The following is a 14,390-nucleotide window of genomic DNA, read 5'->3' as shown; positions in this document are numbered from 1 at the left end:
TGTTGTTTACACTCTGCAAGGCCTGTGGAAGTGAGTGACATCATAGCACTGTAGTTCTGAGGGTTCAAGATGGATGCAACAATCTCCTGTTGCTTCTATGAAGGCCGTAATAGACGACATCACCAAACAGCTCCATAGTCACATACACAGCAAAGGAGAGATGTTGTTTACACCTAGTGATGTCAGTGGTATTGAGTGACATCACAGCACAGTGCTAAGGCTCCTGGGCCTGGACACAGCAGCGGCTGCAATATCTCAACGGAGAATACGTTTATATCTATGTGTGTGTGTGCGCATATATATATATATATATATATATATATATATATATATATATATATTTCTCCGCCGAAATCACTTTTAAACCCATTTCCACCTTTTTTTCCCTTCTCTTCCTCTTACTTTTTTTTCACGTTTTTTTACGTTTTTCTCCTTTTCGCCTCTTTTCTGGGCGTATTATTCTTCTTTTTCTTCTTTTTTTTCATCTAATGCATACCCCATCAGTGCAGCAATGCTTATTCAATACCGCCAGCAGATGGAGACACTGGGGGATAATTTTCTAAGGATTTATACTGATTTTTCCTGTCTGAATTTGTCGCACAGAAAGTTGCAGGCCAAATATGTGTGACATTTCTGCGACTTTAGCTTCTAGAGCATTTTTACAACATTATACATAGGTGCTGAATACATAAAAAGCGACTGTTCAGCGACAGACAAGTCGCATCGGCTGAAAGTAGGCCAGAATGTCAGTCCATGTTGGAGCAGGTTTAGATACAGTCTAAAGCATAGATCTCAAAGTCTGTGCACAGAATTTAGCAAGGGCCTCGCACCTTCTGATGCATCAGGTAGGTGCACAATAGCATAGCCTAACCCTCTGTACTTTGGTCTATATTGATGCGGGACATAGACAGCCAGCTGATGACCAATCCATTAGTGCAATGGATGGCTGGAAGCATTTGTCTTTGCCTTTGCAATACCACAGAAGCAATGCATGGTCAATGTACAGCAATGACACACCTGTGTGAACAGCCAGGAGACCCCCCCCCCCCCCCCCATGTTATGTTACATAGTTACATAGTTAGTACGGTCGAAAAAAGACATATGTCCATCACGTTCAACCAGGGAATTAAGGGGTAGGGGTGTGGCGCGATATTGGGGAAGGGATGAGATTTTATATTTCTTCATAAGCATTAATCTTATTTTGTCAATTAGGAACATTCAGCACCCACCCGCTATCAAGGCAGCTGCCTATCATGTCATGCCCTACCTGCACAGGTGTGCTGGCTACTCAAATGATCCAATTAAGGAGGCCATTTAGTCAGCAGCAGCAGAAGTCCTGTGCCTGGACGCTCCAACAGGGGCCAGACACAAGCAGAAGCAGCAGCAGCACCACCTTTTGTTTTTTGGCTGCAGCAGCAGCAAGGCCCACAGGGCTGGCTAGCTGGCTAGCCAGCAAGCAGGTAGCAATGAAAGTAGGAATCTTTCTTTTTAACCCTGTAAGGGGGTGGTGCACTGTACCCGAAGATACTGCCATATCGGGTCAATGCATAGGGCGACGGAAGCAAGCTTCGAAATCGGCCCCCGTTCTCAAAAATCCATTTAATATATGGTCCCCAGATAGGGGACGTATCAGATATTAAACTGATAAGAACATATACTACACTTGATCTTAGCCAAAAGGCCGAGAAGCGATAACCGTGAAAGGGGCGGGCCCAACAAGGTCCCCTTCATGGGCACTATCACTGCTTGCTGTCAGGGAGGCTGCCAGACAATTTTCCATGCACACTCTGGGCTGGGGGGCAGTCAACCACCAGTACACACAGCAGAACCTAAACCCATACCATTATTGCTAAGCAGCAAGACAGGGGCCCATTGCACTCCCACGGGGCCTTTTTAAATGCAATCCATAACCCGGATTTGCCAGGAACCCTTCTTACTCCTCCTACTTGCATGTGACACTGGGCTTAGGATCTGCATAGGAAACACACACACAAGCACACACCTACCTTTGTTGCCTGCAGATGCCTCCTTGGCTGTCCCCAAACGGTATCAAACCAACACCCACGGGAAGCTGTAAGCATAGAGGACATGCCTGCACCCCATTGGACTTACCTGTGTGGGTTAAATCCGGGTTATTTGACAACCTATGGCGGTGATGGTTCTGCTCAGGCAGAGCAGTGCTGATGCTCCTCATAAAGCTGTCGCTGCTGTGAAGGTTCTAGGTGACATCACAAATCCCTATGGTTACATACACAACAAAGCTGGGTTGTTGTTGTTTACACTCTGCAAGGCCTGTGGAAGTGAGTGACATCATAGCACTGTAGTTCTGAGGGTTCAAGATGGATGCAACAATCTCCTGTTGCTTCTATGAAGGCCGTAATAGACGACATCACCAAACAGCTCCATAGTCACATACACAGCAAAGGAGAGATGTTGTTTACACCTAGTGATGTCAGTGGTATTGAGTGACATCACAGCACAGTGCTAAGGCTCCTGGGCCTGGACACAGCAGCGGCTGCAATATCTCATATATATATATATATCTATGTGTGTGTGTGCGCATATATATATATATATATATATATATATATATATATATATATATATATATATATTTCTCCGCCGAAATCACTTTTAAACCCATTTCCACCTTTTTTTCCCTTCTCTTCCTCTTACTTTTTTTTCACGTTTTTTTACGTTTTTCTCCTTTTCGCCTCTTTTCTGGGCGTATTATTCTTCTTTTTCTTCTTTTTTTTCGTCTAATGCATACCCCATCAGTGCAGCAATGCTTATTCAATACCGCCAGCAGATGGAGACACTGGGGGATAATTTTCTAAGGATTTATACTGATTTTTCCTGTCTGAATTTGTCGCACAGAAAGTTGCAGGCCAAATATGTGTGACATTTCTGCGACTTTAGCTTCTAGAGCATTTTTACAACATTATACATAGGTGCTGAATACATAAAAAGCGACTGTTCAGCGACAGACAAGTCGCATCGGCTGAAAGTAGGCCAGAATGTCAGTCCATGTTGGAGCAGGTTTAGATACAGTCTAAAGCATAGATCTCAAAGTCTGTGCACAGAATTTAGCAAGGGCCTCGCACCTTCTGATGCATCAGGTAGGTGCACAATAGCATAGCCTAACCCTCTGTACTTTGGTCTATATTGATGCGGGACATAGACAGCCAGCTGATGACCAATCCATTAGTGCAATGGATGGCTGGAAGCATTTGTCTTTGCCTTTGCAATACCACAGAAGCAATGCATGGTCAATGTACAGCAATGACACACCTGTGTGAACAGCCAGGAGACCCCCCCCCCCCCCATGTTATGTTACATAGTTACATAGTTAGTACGGTCGAAAAAAGACATATGTCCATCACGTTCAACCAGGGAATTAAGGGGTAGGGGTGTGGCGCGATATTGGGGAAGGGATGAGATTTTATATTTCTTCATAAGCATTAATCTTATTTTGTCAATTAGGAACATTCAGCACCCACCCGCTATCAAGGCAGCTGCCTATCATGTCATGCCCTACCTGCACAGGTGTGCTGGCTACTCAAATGATCCAATTAAGGAGGCCATTTAGTCAGCAGCAGCAGAAGTCCTGTGCCTGGACGCTCCAACAGGGGCCAGACACAAGCAGAAGCAGAAGCAGCAGAAGCAGCAACAGCACCACCTTTTGTTTTTTGGCTGCAGCAGCAGCAAGGCCCACAGGGCTGGCTAGCTGGCTAGCCAGCAAGCAGGTAGCAATGAAAGTAGGAATCTTTCTTTTTAACCCTGTAAGGGGGTGGTGCACTGTACCCGAAGATACTGCCATATCGGGTCAATGCATAGGGCGACGGAAGCAAGCTTCGAAATCGGCCCCCGTTCTCAAAAATCCATTTAATATATGGTCCCCAGATAGGGGACGTATCAGATATTAAACTGATAAGAACAGATACTACACTTGATCTTAGCCAAAAGGCCGAGAAGCGATAACCGTGAAAGGGGCGGGCCCAACAAGGTCCCCTTCATGGGCACTATCACTGCTTGCTGTCAGGGAGGCTGCCAGACAATTTTCCATGCACACTCTGGGCTGGGGGGCAGTCAACCACCAGTACACACAGCAGAACCTAAACCCATACCATTATTGCTAAGCAGCAAGACAGGGGCCCATTGCACTCCCACGGGGCCTTTTTAAATGCAATCCATAACCCGGATTTGCCAGGAACCCTTCTTACTCCTCCTACTTGCATGTGACACTGGGCTTAGGATCTGCATAGGAAACACACACACAAGCACACACCTACCTTTGTTGCCTGCAGATGCCTCCTTGGCTGTCCCCAAACGGTATCAAACCAACACCCACGGGAAGCTGTAAGCATAGAGGACATGCCTGCACCCCATTGGACTTACCTGTGTGGGTTAAATCCGGGTTATTTGACAACCTATGGCGGTGATGGTTCTGCTCAGGCAGAGCAGTGCTGATGCTCCTCATAAAGCTGTCGCTGCTGTGAAGGTTCTAGGTGACATCACAAATCCCTATGGTTACATACACAACAAAGCTGGGTTGTTGTTGTTTACACTCTGCAAGGCCTGTGGAAGTGAGTGACATCATAGCACTGTAGTTCTGAGGGTTCAAGATGGATGCAACAATCTCCTGTTGCTTCTATGAAGGCCGTAATAGACGACATCACCAAACAGCTCCATAGTCACATACACAGCAAAGGAGAGATGTTGTTTACACCTAGTGATGTCAGTGGTATTGAGTGACATCACAGCACAGTGCTAAGGCTCCTGGGCCTGGACACAGCAGCGGCTGCAATATCTCAACGGAGAATACGTTTATATCTATGTGTGTGTGTGCGCATATATATATATATATATATATATATATATATATATATATATTTCTCCGCCGAAATCACTTTTAAACCCATTTCCACCTTTTTTTCCCTTCTCTTCCTCTTACTTTTTTTTCACGTTTTTTTACGTTTTTCTCCTTTTCGCCTCTTTTCTGGGCGTATTATTCTTCTTTTTCTTCTTTTTTTTCGTCTAATGCATACCCCATCAGTGCAGCAATGCTTATTCAATACCGCCAGCAGATGGAGACACTGGGGGATAATTTTCTAAGGATTTATACTGATTTTTCCTGTCTGAATTTGTCGCACAGAAAGTTGCAGGCCAAATATGTGTGACATTTCTGCGACTTTAGCTTCTAGAGCATTTTTACAACATTATACATAGGTGCTGAATACATAAAAAGCGACTGTTCAGCGACAGACAAGTCGCATCGGCTGAAAGTAGGCCAGAATGTCAGTCCATGTTGGAGCAGGTTTAGATACAGTCTAAAGCATAGATCTCAAAGTCTGTGCACAGAATTTAGCAAGGGCCTCGCACCTTCTGATGCATCAGGTAGGTGCACAATAGCATAGCCTAACCCTCTGTACTTTGGTCTATATTGATGCGGGACATAGACAGCCAGCTGATGACCAATCCATTAGTGCAATGGATGGCTGGAAGCATTTGTCTTTGCCTTTGCAATACCACAGAAGCAATGCATGGTCAATGTACAGCAATGACACACCTGTGTGAACAGCCAGGAGACCCCCCCCCCCCCCCCATGTTATGTTACATAGTTACATAGTTAGTACGGTCGAAAAAAGACATATGTCCATCACGTTCAACCAGGGAATTAAGGGGTAGGGGTGTGGCGCGATATTGGGGAAGGGATGAGATTTTATATTTCTTCATAAGCATTAATCTTATTTTGTCAATTAGGAACATTCAGCACCCACCCGCTATCAAGGCAGCTGCCTATCATGTCATGCCCTACCTGCACAGGTGTGCTGGCTACTCAAATGATCCAATTAAGGAGGTTAGTCAGCAGCAGCAGAAGTCCTGTGCCTGGACGCTCCAACAGGGGCCAGACACAAGCAGAAGCAGAAGCAGCAGAAGCAGCAGCAGCACCACCTTTTGTTTTTTGGCTGCAGCAGCAGCAAGGCCCACAGGGCTGGCTAGCTGGCTAGCCAGCAAGCAGGTAGCAATGAAAGTAGGAATCTTTCTTTTTAACCCTGTAAGGGGGTGGTGCACTGTACCCGAAGATACTGCCATATCGGGTCAATGCATAGGGCGACGGAAGCAAGCTTCGAAATCGGCCCCCGTTCTCAAAAATCCATTTAATATATGGTCCCCAGATAGGGGACGTATCAGATATTAAACTGATAAGAACAGATACTACACTTGATCTTAGCCAAAAGGCCGAGAAGCGATAACCGTGAAAGGGGCGGGCCCAACAAGGTCCCCTTCATGGGCACTATCACTGCTTGCTGTCAGGGAGGCTGCCAGACAATTTTCCATGCACACTCTGGGCTGGGGGGCAGTCAACCACCAGTACACACAGCAGAACCTAAACCCATACCATTATTGCTAAGCAGCAAGACAGGGGCCCATTGCACTCCCACGGGGCCTTTTTAAATGCAATCCATAACCCGGATTTGCCAGGAACCCTTCTTACTCCTCCTACTTGCATGTGACACTGGGCTTAGGATCTGCATAGGAAACACACACACAAGCACACACCTACCTTTGTTGCCTGCAGATGCCTCCTTGGCTGTCCCCAAACGGTATCAAACCAACACCCACGGGAAGCTGTAAGCATAGAGGACATGCCTGCACCCCATTGGACTTACCTGTGTGGGTTAAATCCGGGTTATTTGACAACCTATGGCGGTGATGGTTCTGCTCAGGCAGAGCAGTGCTGATGCTCCTCATAAAGCTGTCGCTGCTGTGAAGGTTCTAGGTGACATCACAAATCCCTATGGTTACATACACAACAAAGCTGGGTTGTTGTTGTTTACACTCTGCAAGGCCTGTGGAAGTGAGTGACATCATAGCACTGTAGTTCTGAGGGTTCAAGATGGATGCAACAATCTCCTGTTGCTTCTATGAAGGCCGTAATAGACGACATCACCAAACAGCTCCATAGTCACATACACAGCAAAGGAGAGATGTTGTTTACACCTAGTGATGTCAGTGGTATTGAGTGACATCACAGCACAGTGCTAAGGCTCCTGGGCCTGGACACAGCAGCGGCTGCAATATCTCAACGGAGAATACGTTTATATCTATGTGTGTGTGTGCGCATATATATATATATATATATATATATATATATATATATATATATATTTCTCCGCCGAAATCACTTTTAAACCCATTTCCACCTTTTTTTCCCTTCTCTTCCTCTTACTTTTTTTTCACGTTTTTTTACGTTTTTCTCCTTTTCGCCTCTTTTCTGGGCGTATTATTCTTCTTTTTCTTCTTTTTTTTCGTCTAATGCATACCCCATCAGTGCAGCAATGCTTATTCAATACCGCCAGCAGATGGAGACACTGGGGGATAATTTTCTAAGGATTTATACTGATTTTTCCTGTCTGAATTTGTCGCACAGAAAGTTGCAGGCCAAATATGTGTGACATTTCTGCGACTTTAGCTTCTAGAGCATTTTTACAACATTATACATAGGTGCTGAATACATAAAAAGCGACTGTTCAGCGACAGACAAGTCGCATCGGCTGAAAGTAGGCCAGAATGTCAGTCCATGTTGGAGCAGGTTTAGATACAGTCTAAAGCATAGATCTCAAAGTCTGTGCACAGAATTTAGCAAGGGCCTCGCACCTTCTGATGCATCAGGTAGGTGCACAATAGCATAGCCTAACCCTCTGTACTTTGGTCTATATTGATGCGGGACATAGACAGCCAGCTGATGACCAATCCATTAGTGCAATGGATGGCTGGAAGCATTTGTCTTTGCCTTTGCAATACCACAGAAGCAATGCATGGTCAATGTACAGCAATGACACACCTGTGTGAACAGCCAGGAGACCCCCCCCCCCCCCCCCATGTTATGTTACATAGTTACATAGTTAGTACGGTCGAAAAAAGACATATGTCCATCACGTTCAACCAGGGAATTAAGGGGTAGGGGTGTGGCGCGATATTGGGGAAGGGATGAGATTTTATATTTCTTCATAAGCATTAATCTTATTTTGTCAATTAGGAACATTCAGCACCCACCCGCTATCAAGGCAGCTGCCTATCATGTCATGCCCTACCTGCACAGGTGTGCTGGCTACTCAAATGATCCAATTAAGGAGGCCATTTAGTCAGCAGCAGCAGAAGTCCTGTGCCTGGACGCTCCAACAGGGGCCAGACACAAGCAGAAGCAGAAGCAGCAGAAGCAGCAGCAGCACCACCTTTTGTTTTTTGGCTGCAGCAGCAGCAAGGCCCACAGGGCTGGCTAGCTGGCTAGCCAGCAAGCAGGTAGCAATGAAAGTAGGAATCTTTCTTTTTAACCCTGTAAGGGGGTGGTGCACTGTACCCGAAGATACTGCCATATCGGGTCAATGCATAGGGCGACGGAAGCAAGCTTCGAAATCGGCCCCCGTTCTCAAAAATCCATTTAATATATGGTCCCCAGATAGGGGACGTATCAGATATTAAACTGATAAGAACAGATACTACACTTGATCTTAGCCAAAAGGCCGAGAAGCGATAACCGTGAAAGGGGCGGGCCCAACAAGGTCCCCTTCATGGGCACTATCACTGCTTGCTGTCAGGGAGGCTGCCAGACAATTTTCCATGCACACTCTGGGCTGGGGGGCAGTCAACCACCAGTACACACAGCAGAACCTAAACCCATACCATTATTGCTAAGCAGCAAGACAGGGGCCCATTGCACTCCCACGGGGCCTTTTTAAATGCAATCCATAACCCGGATTTGCCAGGAACCCTTCTTACTCCTCCTACTTGCATGTGACACTGGGCTTAGGATCTGCATAGGAAACACACACACAAGCACACACCTACCTTTGTTGCCTGCAGATGCCTCCTTGGCTGTCCCCAAACGGTATCAAACCAACACCCACGGGAAGCTGTAAGCATAGAGGACATGCCTGCACCCCATTGGACTTACCTGTGTGGGTTAAATCCGGGTTATTTGACAACCTATGGCGGTGATGGTTCTGCTCAGGCAGAGCAGTGCTGATGCTCCTCATAAAGCTGTCGCTGCTGTGAAGGTTCTAGGTGACATCACAAATCCCTATGGTTACATACACAACAAAGCTGGGTTGTTGTTGTTTACACTCTGCAAGGCCTGTGGAAGTGAGTGACATCATAGCACTGTAGTTCTGAGGGTTCAAGATGGATGCAACAATCTCCTGTTGCTTCTATGAAGGCCGTAATAGACGACATCACCAAACAGCTCCATAGTCACATACACAGCAAAGGAGAGATGTTGTTTACACCTAGTGATGTCAGTGGTTTTGAGTGACATCACAGCACAGTGCTAAGGCTCCTGGGCCTGGACACAGCAGCGGCTGCAATATCTCAACGGAGAATACGTTTATATCTATGTGTGTGTGTGCGCATATATATATATATATATATATATATATATATATATATATTCTCCGCCGAAATCACTTTTAAACCCATTTCCACCTTTTTTTCCCTTCTCTTCCTCTTACTTTTTTTTCACGTTTTTTTACGTTTTTCTCCTTTTCGCCTCTTTTCTGGGCGTATTATTCTTCTTTTTCTTCTTTTTTTTCGTCTAATGCATACCCCATCAGTGCAGCAATGCTTATTCAATACCGCCAGCAGATGGAGACACTGGGGGATAATTTTCTAAGGATTTATACTGATTTTTCCTGTCTGAATTTGTCGCACAGAAAGTTGCAGGCCAAATATGTGTGACATTTCTGCGACTTTAGCTTCTAGAGCATTTTTACAACATTATACATAGGTGCTGAATACATAAAAAGCGACTGTTCAGCGACAGACAAGTCGCATCGGCTGAAAGTAGGCCAGAATGTCAGTCCATGTTGGAGCAGGTTTAGATACAGTCTAAAGCATAGATCTCAAAGTCTGTGCACAGAATTTAGCAAGGGCCTCGCACCTTCTGATGCATCAGGTAGGTGCACAATAGCATAGCCTAACCCTCTGTACTTTGGTCTATATTGATGCGGGACATAGACAGCCAGCTGATGACCAATCCATTAGTGCAATGGATGGCTGGAAGCATTTGTCTTTGCCTTTGCAATACCACAGAAGCAATGCATGGTCAATGTACAGCAATGACACACCTGTGTGAACAGCCAGGAGACCCCCCCCCCCCCCCCATGTTATGTTACATAGTTACATAGTTAGTACGGTCGAAAAAAGACATATGTCCATCACGTTCAACCAGGGAATTAAGGGGTAGGGGTGTGGCGCGATATTGGGGAAGGGATGAGATTTTATATTTCTTCATAAGCATTAATCTTATTTTGTCAATTAGGAACATTCAGCACCCACCCGCTATCAAGGCAGCTGCCTATCATGTCATGCCCTACCTGCACAGGTGTGCTGGCTACTCAAATGATCCAATTAAGGAGGCCATTTAGTCAGCAGCAGCAGAAGTCCTGTGCCTGGACGCTCCAACAGGGGCCAGACACAAGCAGAAGCAGAAGCAGCAGAAGCAGCAGCAGCACCACCTTTTGTTTTTTGGCTGCAGCAGCAGCAAGGCCCACAGGGCTGGCTAGCTGGCTAGCCAGCAAGCAGGTAGCAATGAAAGTAGGAATCTTTCTTTTTAACCCTGTAAGGGGGTGGTGCACTGTACCCGAAGATACTGCCATATCGGGTCAATGCATAGGGCGACGGAAGCAAGCTTCGAAATCGGCCCCCGTTCTCAAAAATCCATTTAATATATGGTCCCCAGATAGGGGACGTATCAGATATTAAACTGATAAGAACAGATACTACACTTGATCTTAGCCAAAAGGCCGAGAAGCGATAACCGTGAAAGGGGCGGGCCCAACAAGGTCCCCTTCATGGGCACTATCACTGCTTGCTGTCAGGGAGGCTGCCAGACAATTTTCCATGCACACTCTGGGCTGGGGGGCAGTCAACCACCAGTACACACAGCAGAACCTAAACCCATACCATTATTGCTAAGCAGCAAGACAGGGGCCCATTGCACTCCCACGGGGCCTTTTTAAATGCAATCCATAACCCGGATTTGCCAGGAACCCTTCTTACTCCTCCTACTTGCATGTGACACTGGGCTTAGGATCTGCATAGGAAACACACACACAAGCACACACCTACCTTTGTTGCCTGCAGATGCCTCCTTGGCTGTCCCCAAACGGTATCAAACCAACACCCACGGGAAGCTGTAAGCATAGAGGACATGCCTGCACCCCATTGGACTTACCTGTGTGGGTTAAATCCGGGTTATTTGACAACCTATGGCGGTGATGGTTCTGCTCAGGCAGAGCAGTGCTGATGCTCCTCATAAAGCTGTCGCTGCTGTGAAGGTTCTAGGTGACATCACAAATCCCTATGGTTACATACACAACAAAGCTGGGTTGTTGTTGTTTACACTCTGCAAGGCCTGTGGAAGTGAGTGACATCATAGCACTGTAGTTCTGAGGGTTCAAGATGGATGCAACAATCTCCTGTTGCTTCTATGAAGGCCGTAATAGACGACATCACCAAACAGCTCCATAGTCACATACACAGCAAAGGAGAGATGTTGTTTACACCTAGTGATGTCAGTGGTATTGAGTGACATCACAGCACAGTGCTAAGGCTCCTGGGCCTGGACACAGCAGCGGCTGCAATATCTCAACGGAGAATACGTTTATATCTATGTGTGTGTGTGCGCATATATATATATATATATATATATATATATATATATATATATATTTCTCCGCCGAAATCACTTTTAAACCCATTTCCACCTTTTTTTCCCTTCTCTTCCTCTTACTTTTTTTTCACGTTTTTTTACGTTTTTCTCCTTTTCGCCTCTTTTCTGGGCGTATTATTCTTCTTTTTCTTCTTTTTTTTCGTCTAATGCATACCCCATCAGTGCAGCAATGCTTATTCAATACCGCCAGCAGATGGAGACACTGGGGGATAATTTTCTAAGGATTTATACTGATTTTTCCTGTCTGAATTTGTCGCACAGAAAGTTGCAGGCCAAATATGTGTGACATTTCTGCGACTTTAGCTTCTAGAGCATTTTTACAACATTATACATAGGTGCTGAATACATAAAAAGCGACTGTTCAGCGACAGACAAGTCGCATCGGCTGAAAGTAGGCCAGAATGTCAGTCCATGTTGGAGCAGGTTTAGATACAGTCTAAAGCATAGATCTCAAAGTCTGTGCACAGAATTTAGCAAGGGCCTCGCACCTTCTGATGCATCAGGTAGGTGCACAATAGCATAGCCTAACCCTCTGTACTTTGGTCTATATTGATGCGGGACATAGACAGCCAGCTGATGACCAATCCATTAGTGCAATGGATGGCTGGAAGCATTTGTCTTTGCCTTTGCAATACCACAGAAGCAATGCATGGTCAATGTACAGCAATGACACACCTGTGTGAACAGCCAGGAGACCCCCCCCCCCCCCCCCATGTTATGTTACATAGTTACATAGTTAGTACGGTCGAAAAAAGACATATGTCCATCACGTTCAACCAGGGAATTAAGGGGTAGGGGTGTGGCGCGATATTGGGGAAGGGATGAGATTTTATATTTCTTCATAAGCATTAATCTTATTTTGTCAATTAGGAACATTCAGCACCCACCCGCTATCAAGGCAGCTGCCTATCATGTCATGCCCTACCTGCACAGGTGTGCTGGCTACTCAAATGATCCAATTAAGGAGGCCATTTAGTCAGCAGCAGCAGAAGTCCTGTGCCTGGACGCTCCAACAGGGGCCAGACACAAGCAGAAGCAGAAGCAGCAGAAGCAGCAGCAGCACCACCTTTTGTTTTTTGGCTGCAGCAGCAGCAAGGCCCACAGGGCTGGCTAGCTGGCTAGCCAGCAAGCAGGTAGCAATGAAAGTAGGAATCTTTCTTTTTAACCCTGTAAGGGGGTGGTGCACTGTACCCGAAGATACTGCCATATCGGGTCAATGCATAGGGCGACGGAAGCAAGCTTCGAAATCGGCCCCCGTTCTCAAAAATCCATTTAATATATGGTCCCCAGATAGGGGACGTATCAGATATTAAACTGATAAGAACAGATACTACACTTGATCTTAGCCAAAAGGCCGAGAAGCGATAACCGTGAAAGGGGCGGGCCCAACAAGGTCCCCTTCATGGGCACTATCACTGCTTGCTGTCAGGGAGGCTGCCAGACAATTTTCCATGCACACTCTGGGCTGGGGGGCAGTCAACCACCAGTACACACAGCAGAACCTAAACCCATACCATTATTGCTAAGCAGCAAGACAGGGGCCCATTGCACTCCCACGGGGCCTTTTTAAATGCAATCCATAACCCGGATTTGCCAGGAACCCTTCTTACTCCTCCTACTTGCATGTGACACTGGGCTTAGGATCTGCATAGGAAACACACACACAAGCACACACCTACCTTTGTTGCCTGCAGATGCCTCCTTGGCTGTCCCCAAACGGTATCAAACCAACACCCACGGGAAGCTGTAAGCATAGAGGACATGCCTGCACCCCATTGGACTTACCTGTGTGGGTTAAATCCGGGTTATTTGACAACCTATGGCGGTGATGGTTCTGCTCAGGCAGAGCAGTGCTGATGCTCCTCATAAAGCTGTCGCTGCTGTGAAGGTTCTAGGTGACATCACAAATCCCTATGGTTACATACACAACAAAGCTGGGTTGTTGTTGTTTACACTCTGCAAGGCCTGTGGAAGTGAGTGACATCATAGCACTGTAGTTCTGAGGGTTCAAGATGGATGCAACAATCTCCTGTTGCTTCTATGAAGGCCGTAATAGACGACATCACCAAACAGCTCCATAGTCACATACACAGCAAAGGAGAGATGTTGTTTACACCTAGTGATGTCAGTGGTATTGAGTGACATCACAGCACAGTGCTAAGGCTCCTGGGCCTGGACACAGCAGCGGCTGCAATATCTCAACGGAGAATACGTTTATATCTATGTGTGTGTGTGCGCATATATATATATATATATATATATATATATATATATATATATATATATTTCTCCGCCGAAATCACTTTTAAACCCATTTCCACCTTTTTTTCCCTTCTCTTCCTCTTACTTTTTTTTCACGTTTTTTTACGTTTTTCTCCTTTTCGCCTCTTTTCTGGGCGTATTATTCTTCTTTTTCTTCTTTTTTTTCGTCTAATGCATACCCCATCAGTGCAGCAATGCTTATTCAATACCGCCAGCAGATGGAGACACTGGGGGATAATTTTCTAAGGATTTATACTGATTTTTCCTGTCTGAATTTGTCGCACAGAAAGTTGCAGGCCAAATATGTGTGACATTTCTGCGACTTTAGCTTCTAGAGCATTTTTACAACATTATACATAGGTGCTGAATACATAAAAAGCGACTGTTCAGCGAC

General features: G+C 45.8%; 6 non-coding genes across 6 annotated transcripts; all 6 read right to left on the bottom strand.

Moving 5' to 3' along the window:
* Positions 1-1,502: 1,502 nt before the first annotated feature.
* LOC130298872 (U2 spliceosomal RNA) lies at positions 1,503-1,693 on the bottom strand. Its single transcript, XR_008850159.1, has one exon. It is a non-coding gene; the product is annotated as a U2 spliceosomal RNA (small nuclear RNA).
* Positions 1,694-3,788: 2,095 nt separating this feature from the next.
* LOC130298858 (U2 spliceosomal RNA) lies at positions 3,789-3,979 on the bottom strand. The gene has a single exon (XR_008850145.1). It is a non-coding gene; the product is annotated as a U2 spliceosomal RNA (small nuclear RNA).
* A 2,085-nt stretch (positions 3,980-6,064) lies between these two features.
* LOC130298856 (U2 spliceosomal RNA) lies at positions 6,065-6,255 on the bottom strand. The gene has a single exon (XR_008850144.1). It is a non-coding gene; the product is annotated as a U2 spliceosomal RNA (small nuclear RNA).
* Positions 6,256-8,349: 2,094 nt separating this feature from the next.
* LOC130298855 (U2 spliceosomal RNA) lies at positions 8,350-8,540 on the bottom strand. Its single transcript, XR_008850143.1, has one exon. It is a non-coding gene; the product is annotated as a U2 spliceosomal RNA (small nuclear RNA).
* A 2,086-nt stretch (positions 8,541-10,626) lies between these two features.
* Positions 10,627-10,817, bottom strand: LOC130298853 (U2 spliceosomal RNA). Its single transcript, XR_008850141.1, has one exon. It is a non-coding gene; the product is annotated as a U2 spliceosomal RNA (small nuclear RNA).
* A 2,092-nt stretch (positions 10,818-12,909) lies between these two features.
* On the bottom strand, positions 12,910-13,100 carry LOC130298852 (U2 spliceosomal RNA). Its single transcript, XR_008850140.1, has one exon. It is a non-coding gene; the product is annotated as a U2 spliceosomal RNA (small nuclear RNA).
* Between the last annotated feature and the right edge of the window lie 1,290 nt (positions 13,101-14,390).

The sequence above is a fragment of the Hyla sarda genome, unplaced genomic scaffold (genome assembly GCF_029499605.1).
Source record: "Hyla sarda isolate aHylSar1 unplaced genomic scaffold, aHylSar1.hap1 scaffold_1025, whole genome shotgun sequence".
Taxonomy (NCBI): Eukaryota; Metazoa; Chordata; class Amphibia; order Anura; family Hylidae; genus Hyla; species Hyla sarda.
The sequence above is the reverse complement of the archived record's forward strand: the minus strand, read 5'-3'. Positions and strand labels throughout refer to the sequence as shown.